We start from the raw sequence: 26213 nt of genomic DNA, 5'->3' as shown, positions 1-26213 counted from the left end.
TGACTTTTTTGTGTGTATTCACCGAAGTATTCATTCTGTTAGCTTTTTGGTCCACTAATAATTGGACAGAAACGTCCTTACATGCCTAGAGACAAAAATAAAAACACCTTTCTGGTCTTTATAAATTGGCTCTTTGTTAGTCCCGCCTTCAACACTTAGCCAGGCAGTTTATAGCTTGGACTTGGCCTTCACTATGTGTTTGAACATCAGACATAGGTGAAAGTTCAGAGCCTTCTCAGGTCTTCTTTGAGCATCCATCCGTCCCTGGGCATGTGCATGGCCTTCTGGATCCTTCTATATACTCAGAAGCTTTATAAAACCCACATTCTACCATCTACCTCCTTCCCCAGGCTTTTACTTGCCAGGCTTTCTGTTCTGTCTATTGCTTGCCTTGTCTATTACTCCTTGCCTTTGACAGCTATGGCTAGTATATTTGCCTTTAAATTATTTCAGCCAAGGGTGCTCAGGAGGCTGCCGAAGCCCTGAAAAAGTTCCAAGCCAGGCAAAATAGAGGCACACTTCCGAGCTGATCCCGCAGGGGGCCCTTCTGGGGTTTTCTTGCCTACAATTAAATGATACATTTAGTTTATTCTGTAACTGGATGTGTCTGTAAATGAGCCTTTTAACTTAGACTGGTTGCGGTTCCAGTATAGTTCACTAGAGGAACAGCGGCAGGGTGGCACCTGTGGCTCAAGGAGTAGGGCACTGGTCCCATATGCCAGAGTTGGTGGGTTCAAACCCAGCCCCGGACAAAAACTGCAAAAAAAAAAAGAACAGCAGCAATTGGGAATTAGAGTGCCAGGGATGGGAGTTGAGGAATTCAGAGCTTGGATTGGTGTGAGCTTCTTATGCTCTTCACTGAATCCCGACAAGACATTGATAGAAGCTTGTTCAACTGTTCACAGAATGAGTGTGGTCAGCTTTACCTAACAGGGCCATCAAGGAAGGGCTCACAGAGTTCCATCTTATCACATGCCAAAGAATTTTCTAGCTGGGTCTGAGAAGACTGAAGCCAAATGTGGCAAGTCCTCCTACCATGCAAAAGGAACAAACAGTAAGGACACAGAAGTCTAAAATATCTTTTATGCTTCAGAAAATGTAAGCAGTTGGTTGACGCACTTCACGTGCAGCCTCTCATGGAACCAGTGCCGCATTTCTAGGAAACAGAACCTATCATTATTCCCATTTTATTGATGAGGAAACACTCTGGAGGTGGTAAAGTAACTCCCCCAGCTTCCAAGTAGCTGTGGGAGATGGTCAAGGGCTCTTCATAGCAAATGTTGGACAATTACAGTCACTGCCATCCACTGTCCAACACCTCAAAACACGGCCTCGATTCTATCTGGGCCTCCATGTTGCCCACGTTGGGACACAAAGTCAGCCTGTCCTTTGAGCTATCATTCTCTGGGCTAAGGTTCCTCACCACAGAAGATTTTGTGGCCTTTTTCTGATACAGCTTTATTTGCAGTAGCTCTTTTAAGTGCTATAAGGTGGTTTTCCCAGTGGCTACAGCTGACCTACTTGTATCTACCTTCCCTACCTCAATAGCAGCCCAACAGTATTCACCTCAGCCCTGGGTGTTTGCCCTTAAATGGAGCTGCTTGTGGAATGATGCTTAGCCACTTTCACAGCCACAAGCCTCTCATGCTGCTTCCCTTCCTCCTCCTCCCAAACTAATTCTGATAACAGTGAGAATCTGTGGAGTTTTTCAGGATTCTGATGCTGTGTTTCCACAGAAATACAGCAGAACCTCCATAGGTGACCACCTCCTGACATTGACCACTTCCTTAAGTTGACCCAGTTTTCATAGACCAGACATGCACTACATGTATGTATCAGTACAGCAGGCCCACTTCCTTATGGTGACCACCTCCATATGTTGACCAGTTTGTTACAGTCACTTGGGTGGTCAACTTATAGAAGTTCTACTGTATTCCATTTGGGGCACTTCCTGCTTCCATTTGAACTAAGCAAATCTGATTTGCTATTCCATTTGCCAGAGCCTTCTTTCCAACCTCTATGACATCAATATATTTGCTGAGGCTTTCTTTCCTCCTGCCTTCCAGAAGTTTAAGAATGCCACAAGCTAGTAGATCCCTGCTAGCTTTCATTTTTGTAAACAGACATTCAACTGCCTTTAAGTGGTAAACTTCGGTCAAGGAAATTGTATACCACCAGGGGGTTGTCTAAAAACAATTCAAAATCCTTCTCTGAGGGCCTAGCATCATAATCATGGAAAACACTCCAGTTCATTCACCCTTCACAGAGTGTATTAGAAAGGACTCAGTAAGAGAAGTAGAATCAGTAGAGTATATCTATATTTATATCTCTACCTATCCTATATCTGCACCTATATCTCTATATATGTCTTCATCTTCATCTCCATCACCATATCTATCTATCAATTTTATTGCATGAAGTTGGCAATTGTGAGGCCTGGCTAAACAAGTCTGTATGGCAGGCAGTCAGGAAAGGAATATCTTGAGTAAGTTAGAATCCACAGATATGGACCAAAGCTGAAATTCACAGGTGGAATTTCTTCTCTTTCTTGGGGAAGCTTCCGCACTACTTTTAAGGCAGACATTCCAACAGATTAAATTAGGCCAACTCAGATTAATCAGGGTACTCTATCTTATCTAGCATCAAATCATTATAGATTTTAATTATATTTACAAACTACTTTTACAGTAACAACTAGATTAGTATTTGATTAAATAACTGGAAACTGGGGCACAGCCAATTTGACACATCAGAAAACCATTGCAGGCTCGGTGCCCGTAGCTCAGCAGTTAGGGCATTCCACATACACTGGGGCTGGTGGGTTTGTACCCTGCCTGGGCCTGCTAAACAATGACAACTACAAAAAAAAAAAAAAATAGACGGGCCTTGTGGCGGGTGCCTGTAGTCACAGCTAGTTGGCAAGAGAATGGCTCATGCCCAAGAGTTTGAGGTTGCTGTGAGCTATGATGCCACAGCACTTTACTGAGGGTAACATAGTGAGACTATCTCAAAAAGAAAAGAAAAGAAAAGAAAAGAAAAGAAAAGAAAAGAAAAGAAAACCATCGCAAATATCGTGAACCCAATTCTTAGAGAACTGTGCTCATTGTAGTTGGACCCAAGCTAAAATTCTTTTTTGTTTCTTTTTTGAGACAGGGTTTTACTCTTGCTCAGGCAATCTACTTGCCTCAGCCTCCCAGAGTGCTAGGATTACAGGTGTGAACAACCACACCCAGTCCTAAATTTTTTTAATTTACCCACACGGCCTGCTATGGACTTCCAATCCAACTGAAGGGAAGGCCCAAATATTTTTAAAAATTCACTGTTTCTATATCCTAACTTACAGACCAGCTTTGAAGGCGCTTGCTCTCCTGATGCTTCTCAAGAGATGATCCACTTATACCTTAGACAAATCACACAAAGTTGGGTAGTGTTTTCAACTATGTCCCTATCTATAAAGAAATCTATATATATACCCAGATATAAATTTTTATAAACCAAAAACCTCATGTACTCCTTTAATGTGATTTGAAATTTCAAAAAAAAAATTAACAGGAAAAATAAAGCAACTAATCAACTCAAATCAAAGGAACAGCCATTTAGTTTTTTACTTCTTCTATAACAAATTACCACAAACTTAGTGGCTTAAAATAACGCAGGTGAATTATCCTTCAGTGCTGTAGTTAACTCTGATGCAACACACTGGGCTGAAATCAGTGTGTTGGCTGTACTGTGTTCCTTTCTAGAGGCTCTAGAGAAGAATCTGTTCTCTTGCCTTTTCCAGCTTTTGGAGGCTGTCTACATTTCTATGGCTCACTTTCACTTGTAAAGCCAGCAATGGCCAGTTGAGTCTTTCTCATATCACCTGACTCTGACATTGACTCTTCTGCTTCCCTCTTCCACTTTCAAGAAATCTTGTGATTCCTACATAACCTAATCATATGTACCCCTATATCAATCTGAAATTTTCAAAGAAATTGGAGACCACTCTCCTAAGTGAAGCATCACAAAAATGAAAAAACAAACACCAAAGGTACTCAGTGCTAAATTGGAACATCTACATGCTCACAAGAGAGAAAAAACTCAATGCAACTCAAATGGTGGGGAGGGGGTGGGTAAATTCCTACCCAACAAGTACATTGCACGGGTATATTACACACTTTCTGAGTGAAGGGCACACTTACAACTCAGGCTTTAATTCTATAAAAGCAAACTAAGTAACCTAATCATATGTACCCCATATTAATCTGAAATTAATAAAAATAAATCTTGTAATTACATTGGGCCTTCACAGATTATCCAGGATAGTCTCTCTATTTTAAAGTCAGCTTTTTAGAAACCATAATTCTATCTTCAGCCTTAATTCCTCTTTTCCAGGTCAGAACTTATTCACAGGCTTTAAGGATTAGGACATGGACATCTTTGAGGAAGGCATTATTCTGCCTACCACACCATTTTGGAATGTATTTTTTCCATATAATAGCTCTTCCAGAATTTTTGGTATGCTCTCTTAAGAGCAGCAATAGAAAATCCTTGATTTCCCTCTCATATACACCCAGCATGGCACCTCTCCAAGTGCCAAGTATCCATAGCGAAGTAATCTCAAAAACATTCTTCTTAGTGATGCCTCAGAGACCCTAACAGCCTGCAAGAGATAAATCTGTTTCCCAAGGGACCATTCTAGTAGTTTAGCAGCTGAGGAGGTATAGAAAGAAAAATTATGACCTTGTATGCGAGTGGATGCTGTACTGGACAGCCTACCGATGAATTAACAATTCCGACATTAATGAAACAACTTTGTAAAGGGTTGAATATTTTCCTGCAGCAAGTGCCAAGGGACAGAATTGTCAATTTATTTTTCTTTGTTATTTGTTTGTTTTTTACTCACCACTACACTAACAAGGAGAATCGTCAATTTATTAATGAAGAATGACTTCTCTTGAACAGGACAGACTAGGTCAAGCATTTGAAGATGCTTTTGAGACACTGAGGCAACATTCAACTGGTGATCTTCAGTATTCCCCAGATTACAAAAATTACCTGGCTTTCATCAACCTTTATCCTCACGTCAGAGGCACTTCCCACTGCTGCGGAATGTTGCCTGCAGAGGACCCTGTGTGTAATTGGAGAACTGTGATGAACAGTGCCGCAGACCACTGTTGTGAAGGCAACTGTCATCAATCTCTACACAACATCACTGAAAACCAGCTGGTACAACCTGCTCTTCTTTCCCAGCACAGAGGGGGAAAAAAAAGGCAAGAAGAAGCTCCGACTGTTTGAATACCTTCACGAATCCCTGTGTAATCCTGAAATGGCATCTTGCATTCAGTGCGTAGATAAGACCAAAGGCATCTTTCAGTTTGTATCGAAAAACAAAGAAAAACTTGCCCAACTTTGGGGGAAGAGAAAAGGCTACCGGAAGACCATGACTTATCAGAAAATGACCAGGGCACTTAGGAATTATGGAAGAACAGGGGAGATCATTAAAATCCGGAAGAAGCTAACCTACCAATTCAGTGAGGCCGTTCTCCAAAGATTCTCTCCATCCTATTTCTTGGGGAAAGAGATCTGCTCACCGTATCTTCCACCTGATCAAGAATATCTCAGTTTAAATAACTGGAATGCAAATTATAACTATGCATATACCAATCATCGTGAGCTAAGCGAGCCCCGGTTACTAACGTACTTTCACATTTCAGTTTCTTGGCAACAGAAATCCATCCCTATGAGCTTCAGGATCTCTCTCCTCTCTCTTCCCCTCCCCCCTCCCTCTCCTTCTCTCTCCCTCTCTCTTTCCTTTTTTGTTCCACCTCTACTCTGAAGGAATTCAGAGTTTTGTTTTTTTTTCCCTGTGAAGAGTCCAGAAGTTTTTCTTTGTTGGGCTTTTTTGTTTTGTTTTGTTATAGCAAGTCCTAGAAAAGTTTTGTTTTTGTTTTTAAAGCTACCCATCATGAACTAGAATTCAGGATTTTTGCTTAAAGCAAATAATGAAGAGAAAAAGAAAAACCAATTAACGTTGTCTTTTTGTTTTGTTGGATTTTGCTTGTTAAGAAAGCAGAGGCTGGGCTTCACAGCTCACACCTGTAATCCCAGCACTCTGGGACGCCAAGGTGATTAGATCGCCTGAGCTCAGGAGTTTGAGACCAGCCTGAGCAAGAGTGGAACCCCCCCCATCTCTACTAAAAATCAAAAACTAGCCCAGTGTAGTGGCACTTGCCTGTAGACCCAACTACCTAATAGGCTGAGGCAAGAGGATTGCTCAAGCCCAAGCGTTTGAGGTTGCTGTGAGTGATGATGCCTTGGCACTCTACCCAGGGCAACAGAGTGAGACTGTGTCACAAAAAAAAAAAAAAAAAAGAAAGAGAGCGAGGAGAGAGGAGAGAAACAGAGAAGATCAAGAATAAGAAAAGAGGAAGAGAAGGCAGACCAAGATGGCAGCCGAGTAACAGCTTCCTTGCATCTGGGCACCGTGAGTCTGGGGAGATAGGACTCCAGGCATCTCTGGCTGGTGGGATCTGCCTATCATCACTCCTGTGAGGATACAGGGAGTCAGCGAGAGACTTCTGGACCCCAAGAGGAGGACTAAAACAGTGGAAAACCGGCAAGTGGTCGCGTGTGTTCAATCCGTCTATACCCGCCCGCAACTGTAAGTTCAGTAGCAGCGAGACTGCAAACCAGAAAGGCCTTACCTGTGAACTGTTTTGGTGTCCGTGGACTTGGCACTGAGTTGAATTGCTGAGGGCCTGAGCGGGAGTGCGGAGAACTTTGGCCGTTGTCTAGGGCCCAGTCTGAGCCGCTGAGCCAGACAGAGCTAATAGTGTTTGACGGTGGGTCACACGGAACCATTGTCAGTGATCTGCCCCAGCAAGCTTGGCCCTCAGGGTAGCAGAGCTAGAAACGGGTGGGAGCTGGTAACCTAGCAACCAAGTAGCCTAAGGGTGGGGTCTGAGCCGCCTTGCAGCCCTAATCCTCAGGGGCAGAGTGAGACCGGTTTTGGCACACTGGGTAAGTGGATAGCCACTTCAGCAGTGATTCCAGAGAGAAAGCTGGGAAAGCTTCTGCTCAGCAAGTTTACAAGTTCAAAGTGCCTTTTAAGTGGGCTGAAGAGAGATTTAGGGTGTCTACCTGCTGGGGTTTGAGAAATCAGCAGCCTCCAGTCGTATCAGAACTGTGATTAACATCTCATACCCCAGAAGACCACGTGTTGCCCAGACAATATTCAATAACATATACAAACTGCTTTGTTTTTGGTTGCGTATTTTTTTCTTTTTTTTTTGTTTGGTTGTTTTTTTTGTTTATTTTGACGTTGTTCATGTTCTTTTGTTTTTTAATTTCAATTTTTTCCATACAGATCCCTTTTTCTTTCTGAATTTTTCTAGTTTAATTATAATTTGCCATTGCTACCTTTTTTAATAACTAGAACTTCATTTTTGCTAGTGTTTCTACCGCTATCATTTGGTTTTTCACCCAATTTTATCCCCGTAAAGTTTTCTGTTTGCTTGTTTTGGTTTGATTTATAGCATTTTTGTCTTTCCTCTCTACTTGGTGGAGGTGGGGTACTGTGTCTGATCAGGTTAGCAAAGAGCTGCTGACCTCAAGGGAACCACCCAACTGGGCACCCCCAGAAGGTGGGGTTTTTTAAGGTTGTGTCAAAGTACCCTACTGTACACCTATATTGCCCTGTCTCCCTCTTTCTGTGCCTCTCTTCTTTTTGTCAATATTCCTTATCCCCACCCCCTCACTTTTCTCTATCTTTCTTTTTTTCTTATCACTCGGTCCTCCTTTCTTTCATCCCTTTTTTGCTCTTCAACCTTCTCACCCTTCTGGTCCTGTAACCCTTAGTCCACAGGCACAAGAACTTAAAGAGCAAGAGGAAGTGAAAGGAAAATTAGGGCAAGGAAACAGATAAAAGAAATCACTCATGAAGAAGAATCAGCAGAAAACTCCAGGCAACATGAAGAACCAGTCTAGAACAACCCCACCAAGGGACCATAGGTAGCTACTGCAGAGGATTCCACCTGTAAAGAAATGTTAGGAATGACAGAAAGGGAATTTAGAATACACATGCTGAAAACAATGAAAGAAATGATGGAAACAATGAAGGAAATTGCTAATAAAGTGGAAAATAACCAAAAGGAAATCCAAAAACAGAATCAAATAAGAGATGAACGATATGAAGAATATTAAAAGGATATAGCACAGCTGAAGGAACTGAAGCAGTCAATTAGGGAACTTAAAGATGCAATGGAAAGTATCAGCAACAGGTTAGACCATGCAGAAGAAAGAATTTCAGAGGTAGAAGACAAAGTTCTTGAGATAACTCAGACAGTAAAAGAGGCAGAAAAGAAGAGAGAGAAAGCAGAATGTTCACTGTCAGAATTATGGGACTTTATGAAGTGTTCCAACATACGAGTTATAGGATTTCGAGAAGGGGAAGAAGAATGCCCTAGAGGAATGGAAGCCATACTAGAGAATATTATAAAAGAAAATTTCCCAAACATCACCAAAGATTCTGACACACTGCTTTCAGAGGGCTATTGAACCCCAGGTCGCCTCAACTCTAACCGAGCTTCTCCAAGACACATTGTGATGAACCTGTCCAAAGTCAAGACAAAAGAAAAGATTCTGCAAGCTGCCAGGAGTAAGCTCCAATTGACCTACAGGGGCAAATCCATCAGAGTGACCGCAGACTTCTCTAATGAAACTTTCCAAGCAAGAAGACAATGGTCATCTACCTTTAATCTACTTAAACAGAACAATTTTCAACCCAGAATTCTGTACCCTGCTAAGCTAAGCTTAAAAATTGATGGAGAAATCAAATCATTTACGGATACACAAACATTGAGGAAATTCACCACAACAAGACCAGCGCTACAGGAAATACTTCAACCTGTTCTGCACACTGACCACCACAATGGATCAGCAGCAAAGTAAGAACTCAGAAATCAAAGGAAAGAACCTAACCTCCACACTGATGCAAAAGATAAAACTAAGCAATGAACTCTCACCAAATAAGACCAATAGAATACCACCACACTTATCAATTATCTCAATAAATGTTAACGGCTTGAATTCCCCACTGAAGACACATAGATTGGCTGACTGGATTAAAAAACACAAGCCATCCATTTGCTGTCTGCAAGAAACACACCTGGCTTCAAAAGACAAATTAAAGCTCCGAGTCAAGGGTTGGAAGACAATTTTTCAGGCAAATGGAATTCAGAAGAAAAGAGGAGTTGCAATCATATTTTCAGATACATGTGGATTTAAAGCAACTAAAGTAAAAAAAGACAAAGATGGTCACTTTATATTGGTCAAGGGAAAACTACAACAAGAAGACATTTCAATTCTAAATATTTATGCACCCAATTTAAATGCTCCCAGATTCTTGAAGCAGACCTTACTCAGTCTGAGCAATATGATATCTGATAATACCATCATAACAGGGGACTTTAACACTCCTCTTACAGAGCTGGACAGGTCCTCTAAACAGAAATTAAACAAAGATATAAGAGATTAACATGAGACCCTAGAAAAACTGTGCTTGATAGACACATATAGAACACTCCACCCCAAAGATAAAGAATATACATTCTTCTCATCACCCCATGGAACATTCTCTAAAATTGATCATATCCTGGGACACAAAACAAATATCAACAGAATCAAAAGAATTGAAATTTTACCTTGTATCTTTTCAGACCATAAGGCACTAAAGGTGGAACTCAACTCTAACAAAAATGCTCAACGCCACCCAAAGGCATGGAAATTAAACAATCTTCTGTTGAATAACAGATGGGTGCAGGAAGAAATAAAACAGGAAATCATTAACTTCCTTGAGCATAACAACAATGAAGACACAAGCTACCAAAACCTGTGGGATACTGCAAAAGCAGTTTTGAGAGGAAAATTCATCGCTTTAGATGCCTACATTCGAAAAACAGAAAGAGAGCACATCAACAATCTCACAAGAGATCTTATGGACTTGGAAAAAGAAAAACAATCTAAGCCTAAACTCGGTAGAAGAAAAGAAATATCCAAAATCAAATCAGAGATCAATGAAATTGAAAACAAAAGAATCATTCAGAAAATTAATGAAACAAGGAGTTGGTTTTTTGAAAAAATAAATAAAATAGATAAACCATTGGCCAGACTAACGAGGAATAGAAAAGTAAAATCGCTAGTAACCTCAATCAGAAACGATAAAGGGGAAATAACAACTGATCCCACAGAGATACAAGAGATCATCTCTGAATACTACCAGAAACTCTATGCCCAGAAATTTGACAATGTGACAGAAATGGATCAATATTTGGAATCACACCCTCTCCCTAGACTCAGCCAGGAAGAAATAGAGCTCCTGAACAGACCAATTTCAAGCACTGAGATAAAGAAACAATAAAAAAGCTTCCAACCAAAAAATGCCCTGGTCCAGATGGCTTCACTCCAGAATTCTATCAAACCTTCAAGGAAGAGCTTATTCCTGTACTGCAGAAATTATTCCAAAAAATTGAGGAAGAAGGAATCTTCCCCAACACATTCTATGAAGCAAACATCACCCTGATACCAAAACCAGGAAAAGACCCCCCAAAAAAGGAGAATTTCAGACCAATCTCACTCATGAATATCGATGCAAAAATTCTCAACAAAATCCTAGCCAATAGATTACAGCTTATCATCAAAAAAGTCATTCATCATGATCAAGTAGGCTTCATCCCAGGGATGGAAGGCTGGTTTAACATACGCAAGTCCATAAACGTTATCCACCATATTAACAGAGGCAAAAATAAAGATCACATGATCCTCTCAATAGATGCAGAAAAAGCATTTGATAAAATCCAGTATCCTTTTCTAATTAGAACACTGAAGAGTATAGGCATAGGTGGCACATTTCTAAAACTGATTGAAGCTATCTATGACAAACCCACAGCCAATATTTTACTGAATGGAGTAAAACTGAAAGTTTTTCCTCTTAGAACTGGAACCAGACAAGGTTGTCCTCTGTCACCTTTACTATTCAACGTAGTGCTGGAAGTTCTAGCCAATACAATTAGGCAAGACAAGGAAATAAAGGGAATCCAAATGGGAGCAGAGGAGGTCAAACTCTCCCTCTTTGCTGACGACATGATCTTATACTTAGAGAACCCCAAAGACTCAACCACAAGACTCCTAGAAGTCATCAAAAAATACAGTAATGTTTCAGGATATAAAATCAATGTCCACAAGTCAGTAGCCTTTGTATACACCAATAACAGTCAAGATGAGAAGCTAATTAAGGACACAACTCCCTTCAACATAGTTTCAAAGAAAATGAAATACCTAGGAATATACCTAACAAAGGAGGTGAAGGACCTCTATAAAGAAAACTATGAACTCCTCAGAAAGGAAATAGCAGAGGATATTAACAAATGGAAGAACATACCATGCTCATGGATGGGAAGAATCAACATTGTTAAAATGTCTATACTTCCCAAAGCAATCTACCTATTCAATGCCATTCCTATCAAAGTACCTACATCGTACTTTCAAGATTTGGAAAAAATGATTCTGCGTTTTGTATGGAACCGGAAAAAACCCCGTATAGCTAAGGCAGTTCTTAGTAATAAAAATAAAGCTGGGGGCATCAGCATACCAGATTTTAGTCTGTACTACAAAGCCATAGTGCTCAAGACAGCATGGTACTGGCACAAAAACAGAGACATAGACCCTTGGAATCGAATTGAAAACCAAGAAATCAAACTAACATTTTACAACCGCCTAATCTTTGATAAACCAAACAAGAACATACCTTGGGGGAAAGACTCCCTATTCAATAAATGGTGTTGGGAGAACTGGATGTCTACATGTAAAAGACTGAAACTGGATCCACACCTTTCCCCACTCACAAAAATTGATTCAAGATGGATAAAGGACTTAAATTTAAGGCATGAAACAATAAAAATCCTCCAAGAAAGCATAGGAAAAACACTGGAAGATATTGGCCTGGGGGAAGACTTCATGAAGAAGACTGCCATGGCAATTGCAACAACAACAAAAATAAACAAATGGGACTTCATTAAACTGAAAAGCTTCTGTACAGCTAAGGAGACAATAACCAAAGCAAAGAGACAACCTACACAATGGGAAAGGATATTTGCATATTTTCAATCAGACAAAAGCTTGATAACTAGGATCTATAGAGAACTCAAATTAATCCACATGAAAAAAGCCAACAATTCCATATATCAATGGGCAAGAGACATGAATAGAACTTTCTCTAAAGATGACAGACGAATGGCTAATAAACACATGAAAAAATGTTCATCATCTCTATATATTAGAGAAATGCAAATCAAAACAACCCTGAGATATCATCTAACCCCAGTGAGAATGGCCCACATCACAAAATCTCAAAACTGCAGATGCTGGCATGGATGTGGAGAGAAGGGAACACTTTTACACTGCTGGTGGGACTGCAAACTAGTCCAACCTTTCTGGAAGGAAATATGGAGAAATGTCAAAGCACTCAAGCTAGACCTCCCATTTGATCCTGCAATCCCATTACTGGGCATCTACCCAGAAGGAAAAAAATCCTTTTATCATAAGGACACTTGTACTAGACTGTTTATTGCAGCTCAATTTACAATCGCCAAAATGTGGAAACAGCCTAAATGCCCACCGACCCAGGAATGGATTAACAAGCTGTGGTATATGTATACCATAGAATACTATTCAGCTATTAAAAAAAAAAATGGAGACTTTACATCCTTCGTATTAACCTGGATGGAAGTGGAAGACATTATTCTTAGTAAAGCATCACAAGAATGTAGAAGCATGAATCCTATGTACTCAATTTTTATATCAGGACAATTAATGACTATTAAGGTCATGGGGGGGAAGGAAAAGCAGAGAGAAGGAAGGAGGGAGAGGGGTGGGGCCTTGGTGTGTGCCACACCTTCTGGGGGGCAAGACATGATTGCAAGAGGGACTTTACCTAACAATTGCAATCAGTGTAACTGGCTTATTGTACCCTCAATGAATTCCCAACAATAAAAAAAAAAAAGAAAAAGAAAAAAAGAAAAAAGAAAAGAGGAAGAAAAAACAAACCAAGAATGCTGCTAAATCTTTTGGGTTGGTTTGTGAGTTTGTGTTCTCCTATTTTTTTTTTTAACAACCCTAGGAATCAGAAGATAGTCCTATTTTTGAGTCTATTAACTTTATTGTTGCTATCTTTTATCAAATAGCATATAATCTATATTAACTTGGTAGGAAATTCTGCAATAAATAATTTTGTTTTAAATGATCAACCCACCTCATGCCTATAATCCCAGCATTTGGGAAGACCAAGGCAGGAGGATCACATGAGTCCAGGAGTTGGAGGCTACAGTGAGGGACGATTGTGACACTGCACTCCAGCTACAATCTGGGTGACAAAGTGAGATACTTCCCCCATTTTTTTAAGGCATCAAATAATTAAGCTCCATAGACTAAGTATCTTTGCTCTTTCTGTTTTCTGTGCAACTGTTTACCACTTTCTTTTTTTTTTAATAGTTAAACGTAGATCTATGCAACCACTTTCTTCCAGATTAATAATACCAGGACAGATGATTTATTGTTGTTTTTTAAGCCATTCACCAGAGGATACATGATTTGATCTGTGTATTGATTTAAATATTTTCCTGTCACATACTCAAGTGAAAAAAAATCACTCTTCTTTTTTTCCCTTATGCTACCTTGTCTAAGAGAAAAAAATTACTCAACATATATTTCATGGCTTTTTAAAAAATCAAGAAATCATTTATTAAAAATGATTGTATATGATACAATATTTATTCCAAATCATGTTTGTGGCTTTAAAAACTTGAGTGGAGATATCTATTCATGTTCCCTAGTAATTTGTTTTTCTTCTTTGCTTCTCTCTTGATCTTACCCATTAAAAAAAAATTCTACAATTGCCAAGATGTGGAATCAGCCTAGTACCCATCAACACATGGATAGATTGTGTTGGTGGATACCATGGATAAACCGTGGTATTTGTGTACCATGGAATACTATTTAGCAATAAAAAATATAGATGGAGACTTTACATTTTTTGTAAAGTAACAGTTTTACACTTTTGGTGGGATTGCAAACTAATACAGCCTTTCTGGAAAGAAGCATGGAGAATCCCCAAAGAACTCTAAATAGACCATCCATTTGATCCCACAGTCCCACTAGTAGGTATCTAGCCAGAAGAAAAAAATTTCTTTAGTCCAAGATACTTGCACTTGAATGTTTATTGCAGCTCAGTTCACTTTACTATCACCAAGATGTGGAGTCAACCCAAGTGCCCATCAACCCATGAACAGATTAATAAACTGTGGTGTATGTATACCATGGAACACTACTCAGCCATAAAAAGAGCCACTACTTCTTTTGTATTAACCTGGAAGGAATTGGAGAACATTCTCTTTAATAAAGTATTACAAGAATGGAAAATCAAGTATCCAATGTACTCAATACTAATGTGAAGCCAGTAGATGAATTAATTTATACAAGAGAAAAACTCTAATTCAAGTTGGGGTAGGGGTGAGGTGGGAGGAGGGAGATGGGAGGAGGAAAGGGGATTGGTGTGCTCTCCCCTAACGGGCACAATGTAAGGGTATATGGCACATCTCCTGGGTGAGGGGGTTCAACTGCAAGTTAGACTTTACCTAACAAACGCAAATAATTTAACCTAATCGTTTGTACCCTCATATTAATCTTAGATTTAAAAAATTAATGTTTTAAATTTAAAAAACAATTTTTTTTTGAGACAGGGTCTCACTCTGTTGCCCAGGCTGGAATGCAGTGGCACAATCGTAGGACATTGTAATCTCAAACTCCTGGGCTCATGTGATCCTCCTGCTTCAGCTTTCCAAGTATCTAAGACTATGGGGGTGCACTATGATGCCTGTCTAAAAACGATTTTTTAAAAATTCACTATGTGTACTATACTGCAAGTTCTAATTTCTAATTGGTTTTTAAATTTTCTTACTACTGAATTATTTGCACTCTTCATATCTGTTGGATATTAACTCCTTATCTGATGTATAGCTCGCAAATATTTTCTCCCAATCTGTAGGTTGTCTGTACTCTGTTAATTGTATCCTTTGCTTTGCAGAAGTTTTTTAGTTTGATGTATTCCCACTTGTCTGTATTTTTGTTGTCTGTGCTTTTGAGGTAAATCCAATAAATGATTACCTAGACCAATGTCATATACTTCCCCCCCATTTTCCTCTAGTATTTTTAGAATTTCTGGTCTTATATTTGTCTTTTATCTATTCTGAGTTGTTGCTTTTTTTCTTTCAATAAAAGCAGTTTGTGTGGAAAAAAAAGAAGAAAGAAAGAAAAATTACTTTCTTAAAATATTTCAACTCAATTAGGCTCCTAAAAGGTAACCCCTGTTGCCAAAGACACTGGCATGGAGGTAAAAATAGGGTCATAGAAATAATAAACTCAAATCAGTACTTCTCTGACTGAACCTCCACTACTTTGATGATGCCTCAGATCCCCGCCCCAGTGCCCCCTGAGGACATCGGAGCCTACCTCAGGGATTTCTTGCATGTGCTCTGAAAAATAGTTTTTGTTTGTTTGTTTTGTGTTTTTTGCATGGGCCAGGCTTGAACCCGCCACCCCCAGTACATGGGGCCGGCGCCCTACTCCTTGAGCCACAGGTGCCACCCAACACCAGTTTTTTTTTTTTGTTTTTTTTTTCAGCTCAGTTCCCACTCACTGTGGTCATTCATCTGTGACCACAGTTTTTTTTCCCAGCTCAGTTCCCATTCACTGTGGTATCTTGGTGCCAACAACGATGGCTGCTATACCAAAGACTGTGTCAGGGGCATAGTCTCTCAGGACTGTAGTGGTCATTAGCATACTGCCCATAGCTGAAGACAGTATCCAATTCTGTCATTGATCTCACAGTACAAATGTGAGGACCCTATTATTAAGTACAAATGTGGAAGATGGTTAATCTTTAGGATTGACAGGGTTTTCTGCCTGACTTTCTAAATATCTTAGGAATTTGCTACTCTGGGGCATAAGGAGAGGACAGTATTGCACAGGCACAGCAAAGGCATGGTGAGAAGTCTTAGGTATTTGTGGCATTCATGTTATTCACAGACGAGTTACAGGGATACACAATCTTCCATAGACAATGGAATGACAATATGAACAATTCTGACAGCCAGGGAAGATCAAGAACGTAATGTTTGTGCCCAGGAAGGTACATGAAACAGGACTAGATTCGAAGTTCATTATTTTAAGAAATTTAGTCATCTAAAGGTGGTAACACAAAATTAACTAGGTTGGAAAGAAACACTAAAGTACTGGAACTCATGAAAGATTCAATCCTGCCTTTGGCTAAATTCTTCTGAGCCTAAAATTTCAGTTTCTGTTCCCAGACTCCACCGTACTAGACTTGCTTGATAGCAGTGCTTCTCCAAACTATGGGTGACAAAGAATTCTGCTTTTTAATTTTTTATTCTTCTTTCAGAGACAGGGTTTTGCTCTGTCACCCAGGCTGGAGTGCAGTGGCCCACTCATAGCTCACTGTAACCTTAAACAGCTAGGCTCAAGAAATCCTCCTGTTTCACACTCCTGAGTAACTGGGACTATAGGTATGTGCCTGGCTAATTTAAAACAAAATTGTGTAGATATGGGTGTTTTGTTATGTTGCCCAAGCTGGTCTCAAACTCCTGGCCTCAACAACTCCTCTAACTTCTGCCTCCCAAAGTACTTGGATTACAGGCATGAGACACTCACTATACCTGGCCCAAGCCTTTTCAATTTCCAATCCAGTAAGTACAACTAGCTCTGTAAAATACCTCAAAAATGAATTACTAGACTCACACCCATTAAGATGGCTACTATACAAAAAACATTTAATAACAAGCGTTGACAAGGAGAAATTGAAACTCTTATGTACTACTGGTAGGAATAAAAGATTGTGAAACTATTATGGAAAATAATATGAAGATTCTTGAAAATAATTAAAAAATAGAGTCACCATATGATCCAATAATCCCACTTCTAGATAGATATTCAAAAGAACTGAAATCAGGGTGTTTTAGGCCATTTGTGCTGCTAAAATAAAATACCTGAGACTAGTAATTTATAAAGAACAGAAATTTATTTTTCACAGTTCTGGAAGCTGAGAAGTCCAAGATCAAGTTACCAGCATTTGAAGTCTGTTGAGGTTCTGGTCCTCACTTCTCAGATGACACCTTGTTGCTCAATCCTCTGGAGGCAACAAATGCCATGATCTCATGTAGCAGAAGGGATGGTGGTGATGGGGTGGGGGGTGGGGGCCGTTAACCAACTCCCTCAGGATCTTTTTTTTTTTTTTTTTATAGTGAGCAAAATCATCTTTAATTTGCTGACCTAGAAGGCTTGATCTCCATTGTGGGCATGAGCCACAACTATTTACATGGGATCATTATACAGTATTTACAGCAAGATGCTAGACACAGCATCATTCTGGATAGGCAAAGAAGGGGTAAAAACAGGCTGGAGAACAAAGCTCTGAAATCAAATATAAGCAGAAATCTCAAGGGGTGGAGATAGGGAAGAGTAAGGGCCAAATCACAAGGTTGGTAAGGTAGACATGAGGGAGGAAGAGGAAGCATCAAACCACCTGTGGTGCAGACACAGGGAAGAGTCCACTGGGACATAAAGTCTAAAAATAATGATTAGGAGTCTTAAAAAGGAAAAATCTGCCACAAGCCACCTCTGTGAGAACAAAGAAGGCAGTTAGACAAAACTCCACAAGTTCCCTACCAAAAAGCAATTCTGCTGATTAAATTCCTGGACAGGGGACTCAGAATGTAAATAAGAGGGACACATAGACTTAGATCCTTAAAATAGACTTAAGAGACACAAAGTAAAAAGTCAAGAGAGACAAATTATAGACCAATATCACTAATGAATATAGATGCTAAAATACTCAATAAGATCCTAACAAACAGAATCCAACAACACATCAAAAAAATTATACACCATGACCAAGTTGGATTTATCCCAGGGTCTCAAGGCTGGTTCAATATACATAAATCTATAAATGTAATTCAACACATAAACAAACTTAAAAATAAAGACCATATGATTCTTTCAATTGACGCAGAAAAAGCTTTTGATAATATCCAGCATCGCTTCATGATCAGAACACTTAAGAAAATTGGTATAGAAGGGACATTTCTTAAACTAATAGAGGCCATCTACAGCAAACCCACAGCCAATGTCGTATTGAATGGAGTTAAATTGAAATCATTTCCACTTAGATCAGGAACCAGGCAAGGTTGCCCATTGTCTCCATTGCTCTTTAACATTGTAATGGAAGTTTTAGCCATTGCAATTAGGGAAGAAAAGGCAATCAAGGGTATCCACATAGGGTCAGAAGAGATCAAACTTTCACTCTTCGCAGATGATATGATCATATATCTGGAAGACACTAGGGATTCTACTATAAAACTTTTAGAATTGATCAAGGAATATAGCAATGTCTCAGACTACAAAATTGACACCCATAAATCTGTAGCCTTTATATATACCAACAATAACCAAGCCGAACAAACAGTCAAGGACTCTATTCCTTTCACAGTAGTGCCAAAGAAGATGAAATATTTGGGAGTATACCTAACAAAGGACATGAAAGATCTCTACAAAGAGAACTATGAAACTCTAAGAAAAGAGATAGCTGAAGATGTTAACAGATGGAAAAACATACCATGCTCATGGCTGGGAAGAGTCAACATTGTTAAAATGACCATACTGCCCAAAGCAATATATAATTTTAATGCAATTCCTATCAAAGCTCCATTGTCATACTTTAAAGATCTTGAAAAAATAATACTTCGTTTTATATGGAATCAGAAAAAACCTCGAATAGCCAAAACATTACTGAACAATAAAAACAAAGCAGGAGGAATCACGCTACCAGACCTGAAACTGTACTATAAATCCATAGTGATCAAAACAGCATGGTACTGGCACAAAAACAGAGAAGTAGATGTCTGGAACAGAATAGAGAACCAAGAGATGGATCCAGCTACTTACCGTTATTTGATCTTTGACAAGCCAATTGAAAACATTCAGTGGGGAAAAAGATTCCCTATTTAACAAATGGTGCTGGGTAAACTGGCTGGCAACCTGTAGAAGATTGAAACTGGACCCACACCTTTCACCATAAACTAAGATAGACTTTCATTGGATAAAAGATTAAACTTAAGACATGAAACTATAAAAATACTTGAAGAAAGTGCAGGGAAAACTCTTGAAGGAATCGGCCTGGGTGAATATTTTATGAGGAGGACTCCCCAGGCAATTGAAGCAGTATCAAAAATACACTACTGGGACCTGATCAAATTAAAAAGCTTCTGCACAGCCAAGAACATAGTGAGTAAAGCAAGCAGACAGCCCTCAGAATGGGAGAAAATATTTGCAGGTTATACCTCCGATAAAGGTCTAATAACCAGAATCCACAGAGAACTCAAACGTATTAACAAGAAAAGAACACGTGACCCCATCTCAGGGCAAGGGACTTGAAGAGAAACTACTCTAAAGAAGACCGACGCACAATCTACAAACACATGAAAAAAAGCTCATCATCCTTAATCATCAGAGAAATGCAAATCAAAACTACTTTGAGATATCACCTAACCCCAGTAAGAGTAGCCCACATAACAAAATCCCCAAAGCAGAAATGTTGGCATGGATGTGGAGGAAAGGGCACACTTCTACACTGCTGGTGGGAATGCCCACTAATACGTTCCTTCTGGAAGGATGTTTGGAGAACACTTAGAGACCTAAAAATAGACCTGCCATTCGATCCTATAATTCCTTTACTAGGTTTATACCCAGAAGACCAAAAGTCACAATATAACAAAGACATCTGTACCAGAATGTTTATTGCAGCCCAATTCATAACTGCTAAATCATGGAAGACACCCAAGTGCCCATTGACCCATGAATGGACTAGCAAATTGTGGTACATGTATACCATGGAATACTATGCAGCCTTAAAGAAAGATGGAGACTTTACCTCTTTCATGTTTACATGGATGGAGCTGGAACATATTCTTCTTAGCAAAGTATCTCAGGAATGGAAGAAAAAGTATCCAATGTACTCAGCCCTACTATGAAGCTAAATTATAGCTTTCACATGAAGACTATAACCCAACTATAGCACAAGACTATGGGGAAAGGGCCAAGGAAGGGGAAGGGAGGGGGGAGGTTTTGGTGGAGGGAGGGTAATGGGTGGGGCCACATCTATGGTGCATCTTAGAATGGGTACAGGCAATTGAACTAATGTACACAGCTATGATTTAACAATAAAAAAAAGTCAAGAGAGACACAGCCAATGAAAGAAGAAAACAAATGCGTAGACATATCTGGATATTAGAATCATCCTACTGACCTCATGAGTAACCTATTATTACCTCATCTTTCCCAAAGCTTCTTCCTCTATCCCTAAATCTCTGAAATTTAGCTTTAAGCAAGGAGTGGAATTAAAACAAAGCTGGTACATGGAGGACAATCCAAGATTCCATCTCACCAATTCAGGTCCCCTCCTTTTCCTGTACCAGAATGTCAGGGTTTCAGTCGTAGCCAGGGACATATTAGGGTGAGAATAGACAGGATGGAAGACATGAGGCCACAAAGCCCCACAATCCCAGGGCCACACAGCCAGAGGCCTCGTTTGTCCAGCAGAATGAAGAGATTACAGGCATTTCTGACCACATCCAGCAGAAGTGGGGAATGACCTTGAAGGACTCGAGCCAGGAGCAGGACTTGGGGCAGAAACTTAACAGCCCATTGTGGTTGACCTCCTCCTGGTGTCCCTGATCCCCCAAATCCACCAGTTTCAATTCCTCCTGGGATTCCTCCTCCAGAACTCTTCAGTCGCCATCTATAAACTAAAGACTCTTGTTCCATCAATGGGCAAATCTCATAAGCATCACGACTCAAATTCATGATGAGGGAGAACAGATAATACCTGAATGGACGCTGGGCCCACTTCTCCTGATCCACACAGGGAGCCAGCCCAGACTTTCCAGCCCACAGGACATTGTCACGGGCAAAGTACAAGGCTTGACTGAGGTGACTAACAGTGATGCAGAATCTCAGGACAACATCTGAGATGTGCAAAGCATTTTTGGCTGACTTAAGGGCATCCACAGAGTTACTCAGGCATAGAAGCCTTCTTCCAAGGCTCAGATGACCCTCCAGTTGTTGAATTTGTTTCTGTAACTCAGGACTGGCCCCTGTCTCTGCAGGGCATGGGAAAGAATAGTGCAAGCATACTGAGCAGCCCTACACAGCCGCCCCCAGGCCTGATTCTGAGCACTGAAGTGGACCCAGGCATCCATGACTATGCCTGCCTCGGCTGCGCGGCTCCGCTGTTAATAAATTTAAAAAGAAAGAAAATAGGGCCAGGCACGGTGGCTCACGCCTGTAATCCCAGCACTTGGGAGGCCGAGTTTGAGACCAGCCTGAGCCAGAGTGAGACCCCCATCTCTAAAATATAGCCGGGCATTGTGGTGGGCACCTGTAGTCCCACCTACAAGGGAGGCTGAGACAAGAGGAACACTTGAGCCCAAGAGTTTGAGGTTGCTGTGAGCTGTGACACCACCGCCACGGCACTCTGCCAAGGGCGACAAAGTAAGACTCGGTCTCAAAAAAAAAGAGTAGTGGTTAACAGGGGCTTGGAGGATGGGGGAAAGGAGAGTTGTCATTTAACGGTTGTAGAGTTTCAGAACTTCAAGATGAAAACATTCTGGATATCTGTTTCACTGCAATGGTAATATACTTAACATTACTGAGTTGTACACTTAAAATTGGTTAAGATGGTAATTTTTATGTATTCTTTACAACAAAAAAATATATATATTTTTGCAGTTTTTGGCTGGGGCTGGGTTTGAACCCACCACCTCCAGCATATGGGGCCAGTGCCCTACTCCTTTGAGCCACAGGCGCTGCCCACAACAAAAATATTTTAAGATAGCTTCTATTTGAAGACATTTTTAATCTAATAGTATAATATAAAGAATTGAAAGGCCAGCCGGATGCAGTGGCTCACGCCTGTAATCCCAGAACTCTGGGAGGCTGAGGCAGGAGGATCACTTGAGCTCAGGACTTTGCGACAAGCCTGAGCAAGAGTGAGACTCTGTCTCTACTAAAAATAGAAAAATAAGCCAGGCATTATGGCAGGCACCTGTGGTCGTAGCTACTCTGGAGGTTGAGGCAGGAGGAGTGCTTGAGCCCAGGAGTTTGAGGTTGCTGTGAGCTAGTCTGACCCCATGGCACTCTAGATTGGGCAACAGAGTTGAGATTCTGTCTCCAAAAAGAAAAAAAAATGTTACAGGTGTATGCTCACTTAATAAATAAACCTTCTTGGAAAGAGCACTGTGAATCATTGGAGAAGTAATGAGGGCCATTCAGAGTGAAGCAGAAGGTGATGAGGTGATCTACTCGGCAAGATCAGAAGGTATCTGCAGGAGGCATCCACACCTGGGGAAGGATGGGGAGAGAGAACTCTGGGGCTCCATACTGTCCCGCAGGCACTGAGGCCTGAGCTAGGAGGGGCTCACCACCACTGCAGACTCTCCAGACCCATCAGGGAGATACCTGGAGTCTATGCAACACCATTACACTGGAGAGGGGGAACAGCAGGAAATTGGTAGCTCCTGTGTTCAGGTTGCTACAACTGATGCCATTCCCGAGCTCTCAGGTCTAGAGTGCCAGGTCTACCCCTACACTTGGCTTTGCTTGGTTGCCTGTGTGTGGTCCCAGCCAGGGCAGGGAGGGAGTAGACACTCTACTGTGCCCCATGACAGGGACCCAAGCACCCCTTCCCCCATAGGAGATCTGAGCAGAACAGGCTCCACAGATGTCACGTGAGACACCCTGAAGCAATTGTCTCTGTAGAACCTGGTGATGGGGACAGCCCTGGTTATTCAGCAGCCTGGCCATGTACCTCTAACCCCATGACCTCCACCTGGTCCTGTGGCTCTGCCTGCATGGTTCCTGCACTGCTGCCTAGCCCTACAGCCCTGATTCTGGTGCTCCTTCTCCCACTGCCATCAGGCCCAGCAACCTGCCCCTGAGGCTCAAGTGCTGCCACTGGGGCCCAGAACCCTGGTTCTAGGTTTGCCTACTGCTGACAGGCACTGAGGCTCTGCCCCTGAGATTTCATCACCACTGGTAGGCCTGGATAATTATTCTTGTTAGGAATCATTGTTCCTCATCTTTACTCATGGGCTGTAGAGATTTCAGCAGCTACTTCCATGTTATTCTAATAACCTGATGCAGACATCAAGGGACACAAACAACTTAAGCAATCCATGTCCCACATTGCACTCTGCTCTGTGTATGGAAATCTAGAATGTGCACCGGAGATTGCTTGAGATTGATCTCTAATTCTTAAAACCTCACCAGACAGGTGAAGGCTTTCTTTCTTTCTGATCAACAGCAATAGGTAGCTAGTAATAACCTATCCCAGCTGATGTCACAGGCACAAGAAGCACTGCCTTCTCTCCCAGCAGAGTGATGCAGCTCGCATTCAAGGATTATATATCATTCTGGCCATTAAAGGCACACCTACCTATTCGTGGCATCTTTATCCATATCTGTATCTATCTATGTATCTATGTATATATATAGATATACATATATATGTGTGTATATGTCTATATAGCTCATGAACATTCAAATTTTACCAGCCTTCCTTTTTACTTCCACAACTGGAGATATACAGGGACTGGAACTTTGAAAACGCTGATAGCAGTTCTTCATCATGAATCACTCATCTCCAGAAAACCAAACCAAGCCTCAAAAAGCTGCAAGTTATTTTACTTGTAGACTGCTGCTCCCCTGACACATACTTCAATCTCATTCATGCTGAGAAAAATACCTGGTACTAGCCAGAGGCCCCTCCCCCACCTCTCCTGCTCAGTAGGGTCTGAGAGTCCTGAGGCAAAGCTGTCATGACTCACAAGTTTAGATTTCATAGAATGAAACCCAAGAGAAGGGAAGAAGGTCTGGGATTTGTTTCCTTCCCTCCTCACCTCCATCTGCCATTTGACTTGCATTTCAGATGTGCATGGGCCCCGATTAAATGTTTTCGGCCATTCTGCTGCTTTATTAAAAGGTTTAGTTCTGTAAAATTTGGATCCAGTCAAAAGGCCTCACTCAAGGATCCAGAAAGCCACATGTGGCCCTAAGGCCACAGGTTCCCCACCAGGACTAGGATGAGGAATGTGTTGGGGGTCAGGGAATAAGTGGTGGGGACAGGCTTCACTCCAGTTCTGGAGGAACTTGCTGTTAGGTAAATGTTTTCACCCCCTCCTAAATTCATATGCTGAAATCCTAACCCCTAATGTAATGATAATAGATGAGGCCTTTAGGAGATGATTGAGTTACAAGGGCAGAACCCTCATGAATAGGGTTAGTGCCCATATAAGAAAAGACATAGGGCTCACACCTGTAATCTCAGCACTGTTGACGCTAAAGTGGAAGGATCACTTGCAGCCAAGAGTTCCATCCCAGCCTGGGCAATATAGCAAGACCCTATCTCTAAAAACAACAACAACAAAACTTAAAATTGGCCAGGCATGGTGGCACCTGCCTATAGTCCTAGCTACTCTAGATGCTGAGGCAGGAGGATCACTTCAGCCAAGGAGTTCAAGGTTATAGTAAGCTATGAATGTGTCACCACACTCCAGCCTGGGTGACATGGCAAGACCCTGTCTCAAAAGAAAGAGTGAGAGAGAAAAGACATGGTAGAGCTGTCTTTTTTTCTTTCTCCACCATGTAAGAATACAGCAAGAAGGCAGCCATCACCAGAGGCGCACTATGCTGGTACCCTGATCTAGTACTTCCAGCCTCCAGAACCATGAGAAATGAATGTTTTTGTTTAAGCCACTCAGACTGTGGCTTGTTATGGCAGCCTGAGCTAAAGCAGTAAGGAACTAAGTCATGGATTTAGATGCGGGGAACCTGAGACAGGGGCCCTGTTACAAGAATTAGGCATAAGCCTGTGGCTTAGTCCCAGAAATAAAAGCACGTGCCTGGCCTCTGGGAAAGAGGGGGATCTGTCACAGGATGCAATTGACAAGAACAGGGCAGAAATCCATGAACTAAGAGTCAAGTAACCTGGCTATTAACCTTGGGTCTCCTACTCAATAGCTATATGGCTTTGTACACATCATGATGAACCTTACTTAGTTCCTTGATAGAATAACGTTTCCTCATGTCAGTGGATTTTAGCCTCTGGGAGCCCAAAGCTACCATAGAGCCATGCCTCTCAAACTCCACCAGACACTTGAATCACTGGAGGTTCTTGTTAAAACAGAAGTCTGTCCTGATTTAGTTAGTATGCTGCTTGTCCCTGGACCACTCTTTGAGTAGCAACCATGGGACCACTGAAGTGGCTCAGGGGTTCTCATGGTGAAGGCCAGCAATCACCATGCCCTCCACAGCTTCAGCAGAACTTTGAAAGTTGGACATGCACAAAGTGATGTGCATATTTTTCCTTTCCTCTTTCTTTCCTTCCTTCCAGACAGAGTCTCACTTTACCACCCTTGGTAGAGTGCTGTGGTGTCACAGCTCATAGCAACCTCAAACTCTTAGACTCAAGCGATTCTGTTGCCTCACCCTCCTGAGTAGCTGGGACTACAGGTGCCTGCCACAAAGCCTGGCTATTTTTTAGAGACGGGGTCTCCCTCTTGCTCAGCCTAGTCTTGAACTACTGAGCTTAGGTGATCCACCCATGTCAGCTTCCCAGAGTGCTGGGATTACAGGCATGAGTCACTGCCCCGCCTGGCTTCCTTTTCTTTCTTTCTTTCTTTTTTTTGTCTGATGTGCACATTTTTTCAAGTACTTAGTTGTGGACAGAGCAGATGATGGAGACATAGTTTGACAACAGTTCATAGGAAAAAGGCCATGGGAATTTGAGCTGACCAGAGTAGATAAGGGTGGATGGTGCCATGGGACTGTTAAATCAGCCAACACATTGTAATTACGTTTAGAGCAGTGGTTCTCAACCTTCCTAATGCTGCGACCCTTTAATACAGTTCCTCATGTTGTGGTGACCCCCAACCATATAGCAATGAAAATAATTTTATGGTTGGGGGTCACCACAACATGAGGAACTGTATTAAAGGAAGGTTGAGAACCACTGCCCTAGAGGAACTTGTGAGAGAGACAATGTTAAGAGGCTT

General features: G+C 41.2%; 2 pseudogenes; one reads left to right on the top strand and one right to left on the bottom strand.

The window, feature by feature from the left end:
* Positions 1 to 4784: 4784 nt before the first annotated feature.
* LOC128577072 (transcription factor Spi-C-like) lies at positions 4785 to 5951 on the top strand (annotated as a pseudogene).
* A 14632-nt stretch (positions 5952 to 20583) lies between these two features.
* Positions 20584 to 21362, bottom strand: LOC128577149 (peroxisomal membrane protein 11B-like; annotated as a pseudogene).
* Positions 21363 to 26213: the final 4851 nt, after the last annotated feature.

This window comes from Nycticebus coucang, chromosome X (assembly GCF_027406575.1).
Source record: "Nycticebus coucang isolate mNycCou1 chromosome X, mNycCou1.pri, whole genome shotgun sequence".
Taxonomy (NCBI): Eukaryota; Metazoa; Chordata; class Mammalia; order Primates; family Lorisidae; genus Nycticebus; species Nycticebus coucang.
This window is presented reverse-complemented; position numbering and strand designations above follow the sequence as displayed.